Below are 13222 nucleotides of genomic sequence, written 5' to 3'. Positions count from 1 at the left end.
ATGATGATGGTGATGGTGGTGATGATGATGATGGTGATGGTGATGGTGATGGTGGTGGTGGCAGTGATGGTGATGGTGATGGTGGTGGTGGTGGTGGTGATGGTGGTGGTGGTGATGGTGATGGTGGTGATTGGTGGAGGTGGTGATGATGGTGATTGGTGGTGATGGTCATGGTGGTGATGGTGATGATGGTGATGGTGGTGATGATGATGGTGATGGTGGTGGTGGTGATGGTGGTGATGGTGATGATGGTGATTGTGATGATAATGATGATGATGGTGATAATGGTGATGGTGGTGATGATGATGATGTGATGGTGGTGATGGCGGTGGTGGTGATGATGATGATGGTGATGGTGGTGATGGTGATGGTGATGATGGTGATGGTGGTGATGATGATGATGGTGATGGTGGTGACGGTGGTGGTGGTGATGATGATGGTGGTGATAGTGATGGTGGTGATGGTGATGGTGGTGATGGTGGTGATTGGTGGTGATTGGTAGTAATGGTGATGGTGGTGATGATGGTGGTGATGGTGATGATGGTGATGGTGGTGATTGGTGGTAATGGTGATGGTGGTGATGATGGTGGTGATGGNGTAATGGTGATGGTGGTGATGATGGTGGTGATGGTGATGATGGTGATGGTGGTGATTGGTGGTAATGGTGATGGTGGTGATGATGGTGGTGATGGTGATGATGGTGATGGTGGTGATGATGATGGTGGTGATGGTGATGATGGTGATGATGGTGATGGTGAAGATGATGATGATGGTGATGATTTTGGTGATGATGATTGTGATGACAGTAATGAGTAGTAGTATTATTTCTGGAGAGGCTGTCAAGATTAGCTTTGCAAGAACTCTTCAGAGTTAAATTCTAAAAATCATTTATGCAATGGATAAATTGCTGAAATCAGTGTTCACCTTCCAGAGGGGCTGACTGTAAAGTTCAGCTCTTGTACAAACATCTATGGCTTTTAAAAATGTTTATTAGTAGTTTTCCTGCTGCTATGTAAGAGTTGGCAAAGAAGGTGAACACAAGAAAGCAATTTTAAAACAAATCTTCAAATTTTACTGCTCTTTGAGATTTATTTGTGTCCTTTCCTTCCCTTAACATTAGTTTTTATATGTTGGAAGAAAGAGCTCAGGTGAGGACCATAGCTGGTCCTCCTGTGTCACTGGGTTATGTCTGTCCTTGGCTACCAGTAAGGACCTCTGCTATTGGTTAGATATCTGATGTACCCTACTATTTTGTCCTGTTCTCTAATATTTTGGGTAGAGCGAAGGGAAAGTCACCGAGTCTGCCTGTTCCCAAATGTCTCACCTCAAAGCTTCTCCTCATTTTCTCTCTCCACCTGCTTTCTCTTCCCCCACTGTCTTTTTCTGTAAGGGAGAAGGGTAAAGGGGGCAGGGAGCCAACCCCCTTTTCTAATCTCAGGAAACAAGGCTTACCAACACACATAGAGAATATTTTTTAGAACAAAAGCCAGTATAGGAATGGGTGACTGAGAAAGAGGGGTCTACATTAGGGAGAAGATAATCTTTGTCCCTATTAACATTGCCAGTGGCAGTAATTTAATAGCATTCTGTGCTATGTCTGTAGGAAGTTCCTGACATTTTTCAGGTATAAAAATGATTGCAATGGAACAGCAAAAATTAGTGTAAAAAAGGACTACAGAGGCTAAACAGGTGGAGCTGTCTGGCAGTGCCAAAACAGTTGAGAAATATGGCTCTGGAGTGCAGCAAATTTAGCCTTTGAACAGTTTTATTGTTTTATCAGGTTTTTGTTTAAGAAGGGTTTCATTATATATAACGTTGAGATAAATTTTTGCATAGCAGATTTATTCAACAGGTTTATTCTTTTACCAGGTCTCATAGTATTTCACCATTTGGTGTGTGGGGTCTTTTTCATCAAGAGTTTATGAGTTAATAAGTTATGAATTTTAAGAAGTTTTACTAATAATGTAGGATGTGTTGGGATTTATAGGCAGTGCATTTATTCTATTAGGAGTTTTATTTTTGAGCTAAGATACACTGGAGGTATAATGCAAGCAATTATATGGTTTATTTGTAATGAACAGGCATGGTCTCTGTGGGACCACCTGCTACAAGCAATGGATTTTATTCATCTTACTGTGGCCTGAGATACCTTACTGGTTTCTGTGAGTCTGGCCATCAGTAGACCTAAAGCTTGGCTTAAAATGTCTGTGGTCCTTTTTTTCCATAGTGCAGCAGGGCTCACTTCACCCACTGGTGGGACTACAGTATTAGGTTGGCTCTTCCAATCACTTTGTTCTGTGACTGTTTTAAATCACCATTTCTTAAAGCAGAGAACATCATGACTGCCGTTTTCTGAGGTCAGCATCAATAATTTGCCCTGGTGATCATCCCTGATGGAGAACTGGCATTCAAGTGAGACCTTTACCTGGACCAAGAGACCTTTCTGAAAGGACAGCTTCCACCTACTTAGGGTTAATGGCAGGTGTTTCATCTTGGCAACAGGGTTTAGTCCTTGTACGTGATTTCCAGCAGACTTATAATTTCTGCAGTGCTGACCTGCCCAGGTGTCCATTATGATTTATTTGCAGCATTTGCCATGATTATCATCCCATCCTGAGTCATCATAAAAAAATGTTCTTCAGTGCCACTAAACTTTTGCCTATGTTCAATATTACATCACTAGAAGATTCACCTCCTTTTCATCTCTGTTCAGTAGACAAGTGGCCAAAATCCCAGCATAGCTCTGACTGTTTCAATCATTGAAGAAAAATCTGTGGCAATGGGAAAAAATTGTAGTGGAAGTGACTCCAGGTGATGATTGAAAAATGACATAACTGTATTCTCATTCCTAGGGGAAGTCAACTCTGCAGGAAGAGACACCTCTTTTGGGAGGCAAGGCTGGCAGTTGGTTTTGTGATCTTGGTTTGCCATTGAATCACCCATTCGTTGAGGACAAAAAGAGACTTGTGGCCAGTGACTGGTCAAGATTCATTATTCCACCGGCCCCATTTAAAGTCTTATCTCTCATTCCATATATGTAGACTGACTCCAGGACCATCTCCACCTTCTGGAATATTCTCTGATCACTTAATTTCCTTGTTTGATTTGCATTTAGTTTTCGTAAGAAGAGCACTTGATGGGGTTAGTTTCCTCCTGAGCATCTCACAGTGGTGTTGCTTTCCTGAGTTTTCTCCATCATTGGTTGGTGCTCCTGACTCTGTAATGCTCCCTTGTCTTCTGCACTTTGCAGAGAGGGCTGTGGCTGGCTCTACCTAGGACTGCACCAGGGTAGCAAGGCAAGCAGAGCAAGGAGATATTTGCGTCTGTTTTCTCTGGAGGTAGCTCAGGCCAGAAATCCTCTAACAACCTCCCGATAGTTACTAATCCTCTTTCCTGGCCATTTGCTACCCTAAAGCCAGCAAATCTTTTAAACACGAAAGTCTTATGTCGTTCTCCTGATTTAATTCATGAATGGCTTTTCATTTCCTTTAGGACAAAGCTAAAAATCCTTAGCCAAGGCAATTAGGTTTTTCGGGATCCTGGCCTAGTCTAGCTCTCCAGCCCCATCTCAAGCCATCACTCTCCATTGCCCAGGAACACTTGCTTCTTGCTTCTGCAAAGGGAGACGCTCCTTTCTGTGTCTGGGCCTCTGAGCCTTGGCAGCTGCCATTGCGTCTTCCGCTAGCACTCTTGCCAGCTTGACTCACTCCCAGGTCTCAGTTAACTGTCACTAAAAATAAAAAAAATTAGCCGGGCATGGTGGTATGTGCCTGTAATTCCGGCTACAATGGAGGCTGGAGTAGACTATCGCTTTAACCCGGGAGGTGAAGGGTGCAGTGAGCTGGTATCACACCACTGCATTCTGGCCTGGGTGACGGAGGGAGACTTCACTTCAAAAAAAAAATTGAATGGGGTAAATATATGTTTAAATAATATATATTGCACATATTTATGTATTTTATATTAATTATATGTAGGTATATAATGAATATATGTACACTTATAGATTTATTGTAGATTTAGGGAGTACAAGTGCAGCTGTGTTACATGTGTATATTGCATAGTGGTGAAGTCTGGGCTTTCAGTGTAGCCATCATCAGTGTAGCCATCACCCAAATAGTATACATCGTACCCGTTAAGTAATTTCTCATTCCTCACCCCTCTTCCACCCTCCTGCCTTCGGAGTCTCAAATGCCTACTGCTTAATAGAGTAAATACTGATAGATATAATTGACATAAACAAAAGCTTGGTCATCCCTGGTCAGGGCTAATCATATGGCTCTACTTATGAACCGTGATCGCTTTAGCCATAGGCCTGAAATGAGACATAGGAAGGAGTTTTGCTAGGCGGGAAGGTTACTTTTAGTGACACACGAGAAAGAGATGGTCTCTTTTTATCCCCGGCCATCACTGGGTTGGCGTGCGACCGCTAGAATTGTGGCAGTCTGCTCGTATGACCACAAGCTGACACAAGGAAGGTAGCCAAGTGGAAGAATGAAAGTAACCTGGGATCTGCCCGACGTTGCTGAACTGCAGGATTAAGCAGCCCTGAGCTATCTTGTCCCTAGAAGTTTCTTTAGTTGCAATAACAGGGCTCCCCTATTGCTGAAGCTGTTTGGGTACAGTTTCCCTTCACTTAATAGCCAAGAGCATTCTGATATAGGAATTTGTTCCTAAACTTTAAACTTATAAAGTAACTCACAACCAGAATAGTCTTTTTTTTTTTCGTGTTGACTTTTTTTCAGTACAGAGCTCAAATTCATATCAGCCTCCAAGATCATTAGTGCTATATGCCCAATCTCTTGGTTTTATATATTGCAGTTCATACGTGGGTATATGGCTTTTCCTCCTCATAGCCCTTCTCACCATCCAAACCAGCAGAAAAATAAATAGCCATATAAAAGAGGTGAATGTTATAGACAACAAAAAACTGCCGGGATCTATGCCGCACTTCCCCCAAAGAGTCATTTCAGTCTATTAGGCACATAATGCATGTTTTAAAAAAGAACCAGTTGTAAATACATATTTGTTCAGATGGACTGCAGCACAACAGAGAATCTCTTGGGGAGAAAGGACGTATTTTACAACCTGCCAAAAAAGATCCTGCGAAAGGTAAAATCAGGACAAACGGAAAGGTGGAGAACCCCTTTGTCCCCGAAAGGCTGAGGGAAGCCCAGTCCCTCCACAGTGCTGTTATGCTTGGCCTGATATTCAAACGCCTGGACCTCAGAGGCAGATCTGGGAGCCACCTGTCTCCTTGATGTCTGAGGACCTTTCAGCCTAAATGTGGGATTCTGGGAAGGATGATGGAGTGAGTATTCAAGTGAAAGAAGCTCCAGGCAATGTTCTGGAGCCTCAGGAGGGAGCTGATCTCTCAGGTGAAGCTGGAATGGGCTTTTTGTGGCTATGGGGGCATGAACAGATATGAAGCACCTCAACTCATCTGGGGTTGGTTCCACTTGCCTCCATCAAACTCGAAGTAGCTCAAGACCTACATTTTGGGTCTGAATGAGGTATCCTTATGCCAGGCTACTGTCTGTTATCATTGTTTTAAATAATAGCTACAGCCAGGACCCCTAGTGCCTTACACTGTAACATGCCTTGGAAGTGGCCTTAGCTCAATCATCAGTCCCATTCAGGAGGAGAGAATCTTGATGCAGAAGCAGAGTGTCCCGTGCTGAATGGGAGCCCCAGGAAGTGGGAGTACCTTCTCCTATCTTCACACTGTGGTTATACCATGCCCCCTCCCTTCTCCATTTTGCCAGGATTCATGAGCTTTGGGGTACAATTGGAATCTCTCTAAGAGTAATCACTTAGTTGAAGATGTCCATTTGCTATGGAGTCAGGAGGAACGTGACTGCTGTTGGTCCCATTAAGTGATGATACTGAGGTTGTTCACCTGGTGAAAGCGGTGACTGCCAAGATAAACATACATTTGACATTTTATCTTAAACTGTGTTTAATCTACTTCTTAACCCATTCACTAATTTTATAGACTACATTTTTATTTCTAGAGCTCTATCAATTTGATTCTTTTTAAAGCATCTACACATGTTCTGTGTTCAAAGGATCTTGCCCTGCCTCCAACCCAGGAGTTTAATTCTTTCTAAAAAATGTCGTAAGTGTTAAAGATCATTTTAAACAAATTTACTTATCTAATACTCTTTAAATTGATATTCCATTATCTCAACTTTGGGGCTTTAGTCCACCTGCCTATTGTTTCTCCATTCTACTCTGTGTCTTCTTGTCTGCTTGGCAATTTTGGATTGAGAGCTCATTGTCACTGTCAGTGTGTTTTTCTCATGAGAAGCCTGCAGACATTTTATGAAATATCATCAGATCTCTAAATCTTTCAAAATAAAACAGTAATTCAGATCTTAATATGAAATCTCCTGATTTGAAAATGTTGGCATCAAGAAAGGATTCAAAGGTTTAAAAAATGCTTTCAGGTCCAATAGCATATGTTCACCTACTACTGGTTTCACCCGTTTGCTAAACACAATTTGATGATTAACTCTCCAAAATTACTAGTTTTATAATTTTACCAAAAAGAGAACTACTCTATGAAGCCATGGTGGATTTTTGCAGTTCTCTCTAAACCCCTTTGAAACAATTTACACATTTTCTGTGGGAAAGAAAAAAAAAAAGCAAATTTACAATGGTTGCACTTTTCTTTGTTATTTATTTTTTAAAATACAGAGAAGTCTTTGATTCTAAGGGCATGTGTTTCTTTAAGGAAAATGATAAAGAATAAAATTAATTGGAAACAGCCGTTGCTTGACCCTCAAGTTCTGAAAACAGACGGAATACTCAAGGTCAACATTGAAACTCCGAGTTTAATTTATTCTGTTGTTTTTCTTCTTTCTCCTTCCCCAGAACATTCCATATTTTGTTAGCGTCTGTCAGAGAAATATAGCTTCAATTTGATCTGCCTCTTTGGGTGCAGGTATTAACCAATTGGGATGTCAAAGAGAGGTGTGATTGTGAAGTCCCTCTGATGGCGCAGTGAAGGTGATGCTCTCTTTTTTGCTGTGTGATAGGAGGTGAACCAACTTATTCCTGTGCTTGAGGGACTGGAAGTCCTCAAATAAGAGAGCTACTTCATTGAGACTTAACATGCTTGGGTGGCTTGTGTTTTTAGGGGTCAGGTCTGACCACTATTCCTTACTGCAGGACGGAGGGCAGGAGGTGATGGTGGCCCAGATAGACTATACTTGTGGTCATGCCACTTTCATTCCTTATGGCTCAAAAACAAAGCAGAGAGCTCTAGATGGCCCTCACTGGACCCATCCAGCCCCTAAGAGATGATAGAGACACAACTTGACTGTATTTATTCATTTATTTATTTTTGAGACAGAGTTTCTCTCTGTCGCCAGGCTGGAGTGCAGTGGCGCGATCTCTGATTATTGCAACCTCTGTCTCTCGGGTTCGAGTGATTCTCATGCCTCAGCCTCCCGAACAGCTGGGATTACAGGCATGTGCCACCAAGCCCAGCTAATTTTTGTATTTTTAGTAGAGACAGGGTTTCGCCATGTTGGCCAGGCTGGTCTCAAACTTGTGACCTCAGGTGATCTGCCTATCTCAACATACCAAAGTGCTGAGATTAGACGTGTGAGCCATCACTCCTGGCTGTGACGCTGCTTGTCTTTTTTGATGCCTGGTTTTGGGCAGTGCCTCTGACAGAATTTGTCATTCCAAATTATTAAAGAAAATAATCTTTTGGTATAAAATGTATTCTACAATAAATTTTAATCCCAGAGTATCTGAAAAAATAAATTGATGTATTTGACTACATTAAAACAAACAAAAATCTGAACAAAAAACAAATGATGAATTGGGAGAAATATGTATAAACGTTATGTATGTATAAAATGTTATGTATGTATAAAAATATGTATAAAACGTTAATTACTATTCCTAGTTTGTAAATCCCTCCTAAAAATCAGTAAGAAAATTAAATAATTCCATGAAAGGATAGACAAAGAAAGTAATTAGGCTATTCAGAGAACAGAAACTACAAATAGCCAACACTTACATTGGTTTTGGCTTTCTCTTTCAGAATATCAGAGAAATCCAAATGGAAACAAGATTGCCTCTTTGTGCACATTAGAACAGTAAAATTTTAAAAGTCTGGTAAGTCCTGAGCAGGCTGGAATACAAGAAAATATACTATATTATCCACCATTAGGGAAATGTCAATTAGCCCTTTTAGCAGAAAGAGCCTGCATTTAAAATGCACACAGCTTTCAAACAAGTAGTTTTAATTTTAGAAATCTGGTCTACAGAAATACTTCCAGGATTGTTCAAATACTTAGATACAAGATTGTACACCAAACCCTTATTTGTAATAATGAAAAATATTACAAACACCTTAAATATTTTGTAAGTTATGATATGTCCATGGTATGGAATACTAAGCAGCCGTTAAAGTGGATAATGGGTATTAGTTTTGAAAGATCTTTGAAATACATTAAGTGAAAAAAAAAATCAAGGCATAGGATATTATGTATAATAATGTATTCTCATTTACGTGGAAATCCAATTATATATGTGTATATATAATATATACAACATATTTATAGAAATGAGTAGGAAAAATTACTCCAAAGATGCACATCTAATAGTTTTACAGTGCTCACATCTGAATGACAGGCACAGAGGTAGGGTTAAAAATATACCTGGGGGCTTTCACGTTTATTTGGTGTATTTCAGTGATGTTTAATTTTTTTTACCATTTTGCGATGATGTATTCCTGAAGTCAAATTTTTAAAAAAGGTATCCAATGTTATTACTAAATATTAGATATTCCTATTTTTATTTTATCAATGCTGAACAAATATTTCAACACATCAGTTTGAAGGGGCCACTAATCAGTGACTTGCTGAGGGCACCTGCAGGTCTCCATCTGCCCTACTCACACTGGGCTGCCTCCAGGTGTGGCAGGCAAAAGGTATGTGGCCAGGCCAATTGACCGGAGCCCTGTGGTGACATATGAGGCCCGGATAGACGCATAGGAACACATGCTCGCAGGACATACACAGCACCCCACGTGGGTGAATGCAGGCAAGCACTATAGTGAAAAACAGCTTTTTGCTGACTCAAGACAAGCGAAACTTCCAGGGCTCACAGGTGGAGGAAGTGCCACAGCCCACCACCAAGCGCCTAGGAGTGGCTGTGCCCAGACTCCCTGTGAACGCAGAGTGGGTGAGACCTTCAGTGCTTCTGACACCATAACCTCAGGCGCTAGCAGGGAGCTGTGTGGCAGGAATGAAGGGATCAAAGACAGCACTTGGACCAGCAACCTTGATGAAATTCCTGCTTCACGTGGATCCGGTGCCTTGAACCCTGTACCATCCATGGGGCCTCCAGCATGCGGGCTGATTGATGATGGCCGGATGCCTGTGAACATTTTGGGAAGCCCTGTGTCATTAAAGGAGCTGGGAGACAACAGAGCATTGAGAAGCATATTCCATTTTCCAAATGCTTTAAACATCACCTCTCTGTTTTGCAGGCACACAGAACCACCGTGTCCCTGCATGAGTCCTTGAGAGCTGGCTAGCATCAGGGACCTCAGATGTCTTGCCTTCTCATTTTCTTTGGCAGCTTGGCAACCCAAACAGTCATGCCTTCTAATGAGCTTGGCCAATAGAATGAATAAACTCTTATTTCTGACCTTAGCTCCAATTTTACCCTCCATATACTGGGCTTTCTATTTGTTCTCTCAGTATGGAAAGAGATATACCTTGCTACAAAGAAACTTCCTGCAAAAGCTCACAGATGGAGACTCTGGAAACGCATACATGGATGTGTGAATTCTGCCCATTGCTGGCCATGAGTTCAAGGGCACAGTGTGATGGCACAGTTGAGTCACGGGCTATGGAGTTCTTGAGACCAGAGCTGCATCCAGCCCTGCCCCTTGCAGACTCTGTAGCTTATGCAAATTACCTAGCGTTTCTGAAAATGGGGATACTAATTTCAGCTCTGCGTGGTTGGTGTTCAGCTGACAGACAATGTGCAGGAGCTGCCAGTATTACCTGGCCCTTTAAGACCCTATAGACGACGGCTGTTATGCTATTATGCCCAGGGCTGCCGCTTGTACCTTTGGGCCTCTTTCCATAGGCCAGATCAAGACCCTGGGAAGGGAGACCAGAGCAGTCTGAGAAAGCATACTTTTTTTCCTCTGAGAGACGTAGACATGAGCTTCTAAAAGTGGAACAATGCTTCAGTCCAGGGCACTTCCCCAGGCTCTTTGGAACTCCAACAGATAAGCTCACAAACAAATAAACAAAGAAAGCTCATTTGAGCCAGGTGTTATTATAGCTCGCACCTGCAATCCCAGCACTTTGACAGGCTGAGGCAGGAGGATTGCTTGAGCTCAGGAGTTCAAGACAAGCCTGGGCAACATAGTGAGACCCTGTCTACACACACACACGAAAAAGCCTGGGCAACATAGTGAGACCCTGTCTCTGCAAAACGTAGCTGAACACTAAACGTGGTGGTGCATGCCTGTGGTCCCAGCCACTCAGGAGGCTGAGGTGGGAGGATCACTTGAGGCTGGGAGGCAGAGGCTGCAGTGAGTCACGACTGCGCCACTGTACCCTGGCCTGGGTGACAGAGCGAGACCCAGTTTCAAAACAACAGCAACAACAAAAACTCCTCATTCATTAGAACTATATGTTTTCTCATATTAATATCATTCATATAATATTCTATTGAAAATAAACATATTTTAGGCCGGGAACTCATGCCTTTAACCCCAGCACTTTGGTAGGCTGAGGCGGGTGGATCACTTAAGCTCAGATGTTCGAGATCACCCTGGCCAATATAGTGAAACCCCATCTCTACTGAAAAAAAAAAATTATCTGGGTGTGGTAGCGGGCACCTGGAATCCCAGCTTCTCGGGAGGCTGAGGCAGGAGAATCACTTGAACCTGGGAGGCAGAGGTTGCAGTGAGCCGAGATCATGCCATTGCACCGGTAAAATGTGTTTTCTTTTGGGAGGGGAGGAGACAGCATAACGTTGCCCTGAGAATAAGGCAAGTCTCTCGCTATTGTGTCTCTCTGACCCTATACTGAGAGGCAATGAGGACATGCAATTCAGCAGTGAGGAGTGTATCTTAGGGGAAGCCCTCCACGTTAGGAGGAAATTGTGAGCATTGCTTCATTTCTTTAATTTTACAGAATTTTTATCATTCTTTTCTCCACCGTATATTTTGAGGGTGGGAACAGATTCAATGAACTCAACTTGTATCACATTTCTGTTTAGTGATCCGAATAGGAAGCAATCATTCTTCTCTGATTATCTGAGTCTTTCCAACACTTAACAATTCTGTGGCCCTGCTCTGCTGTCTCCCCCCACAGCTATTACATATTCCTCCTTCTTCTAACTTAGAGAAGATTTCCTGAATTTAAGGTCCAGTTGGTAGGTGTGGTCCTAGTAAGGGGCGTTTTGAATACAGAAGACACAAAACTCCCCAAGCTTGCTTAAGCAAGACAGGGGTTACCTGGAGGTCTATAGAGATATTTTCCAGGGAACACGGGTAGAAAATGTCCCCGAAAGGCAGGGGGGCTGGAAAACCCGAATTGAGATGGTCCAATCAGGAAATACAGCCATCTGTGCTGAAGCCAGCTTTTCTTGTATTCTGACCTCTCTCTACACATCTGTATTCTTTGTCTCGGTTTCTGTCTCTGTCTGCCTCCTTGTCACTCTCACTCTCTTTCTTTTTTTTTTTTTTTTATAAAAAGAAAAAATGATTTTTATTTGTTTCCCAGGCTGGAGGGCAAGGGTGGAAATGAGACGGAGTCTTCCTCTGTCTTCAATGGTTCGATCTTGGCTCACTGCCTCCCGGGTTCAAGTGATTCTCCTGCCTCAGCCTCCCAAGTAGCTGGGACTACAGGCATGCACCACCACACCCAGCTACGTTTTGTATTTTTAGTAGAGACAGGGTTTCACCATGCTGGCCAGGCTGGTCTCAAACTGCTGACCTCAGGTGATGCACCTGCCTTGGCCTCCCAAAGAGCTGGGATTACAGGCATGAACCTCCATGCCAGTCATCTCTCTTATCTTACCCTCTTCTGCCTTTCCCAAACCCAGTCCAGCCTAGACCCTACTTAAGAGGCATAGAGACTTGACTGGGCCATTCTGTGCTCGACTTCCAAATCCCCAAGAAAAGGAACTTAAATTGCCTAACCTGTCTTTTGGGTTGATTCTTACTGGGTCAGGGAAGCTGCCTAATATGTCTAATTAACAGCCATAAGGAGGGAAGGTGTAGTCCTGTTTCCCCAACTAGCAAAAGTTCCTTAAGGGCAGGAACCAGTCTTTACCTAACACCCAGTAGGTACTCTATAAAATTGATTGATTGGTTGATTGATTATATACCACACACCCAGGCTTGAAAACTCCTACAGCGTGAGCACAGCTTTCAAGTTGTCACTTGTCCCCTCTAAGAATAAATGTCAGATGATCCAAGCTGAATAGAGTGTTGGGTTCATTTATTTTACTTTCTATAGACCTTCTGGGTGAAAGGCAGACTCATAAAACATGTGCAGGAGATGGAAAATTTGGGGTGTTTGCAGGGATGAAATGTAAAGTGTAATTTAACAATGTTACATATAGCATACAGGCTCTTGGTAGGATGTGATGGGTGCCCAGCTGCGCTGTGTTTTGATGTTGTTGGAACTGCAGGTCCTTTAAGGAAACAGTCCCAATCTTTTTGGCACCAAGGATCAGTTTGGTGGAAGATAATTTTTCCATGGACTGGGTAGGGGGTGGATGGCTTCAGGATGATTCAAGTGCATGACATTTATTGTGTACTTTATTTATATTATTACATAACTCATCATCATGTAGAATTGGTGGGAGCCCTGAGCTTATTTGCCTGCCACTAGATGGTCTCATCTGGGGGTGATAGAAGATAGTGACAGATCTTCAGGCATTAGATTCTCATAAGGAGTGTGCAACCTAGAGCCTTCACAGGCACAGTTCACAATAGGGTTGGTGTTTCTATGTGAATCGAATGCTGCAGCTGATCTGACAGGAGGCAGTGCTCAGGCGGTGTTATCAGCGATGGGGAGCGGCTGTAAATACAGAAGCTTCACTGCTGGGTGGAGTGGCTCAAGCCTGTTATCCCAGCACTTTGGGAGGCCGAGGCCGGTGTATTGCCTGAGGTCAGGAGTTTGAGACCAGCCTGGCCAATGTGGTGAAACACCATCTCTACCAAAAA

This window comes from Cebus imitator, unplaced genomic scaffold (assembly GCF_001604975.1).
Source record: "Cebus imitator isolate Cc_AM_T3 unplaced genomic scaffold, Cebus_imitator-1.0 Scaffold261, whole genome shotgun sequence".
Lineage (NCBI taxonomy): Eukaryota > Metazoa > Chordata > Mammalia > Primates > Cebidae > Cebus > Cebus imitator.
Note: the sequence above shows the minus strand (reverse complement) of the source record.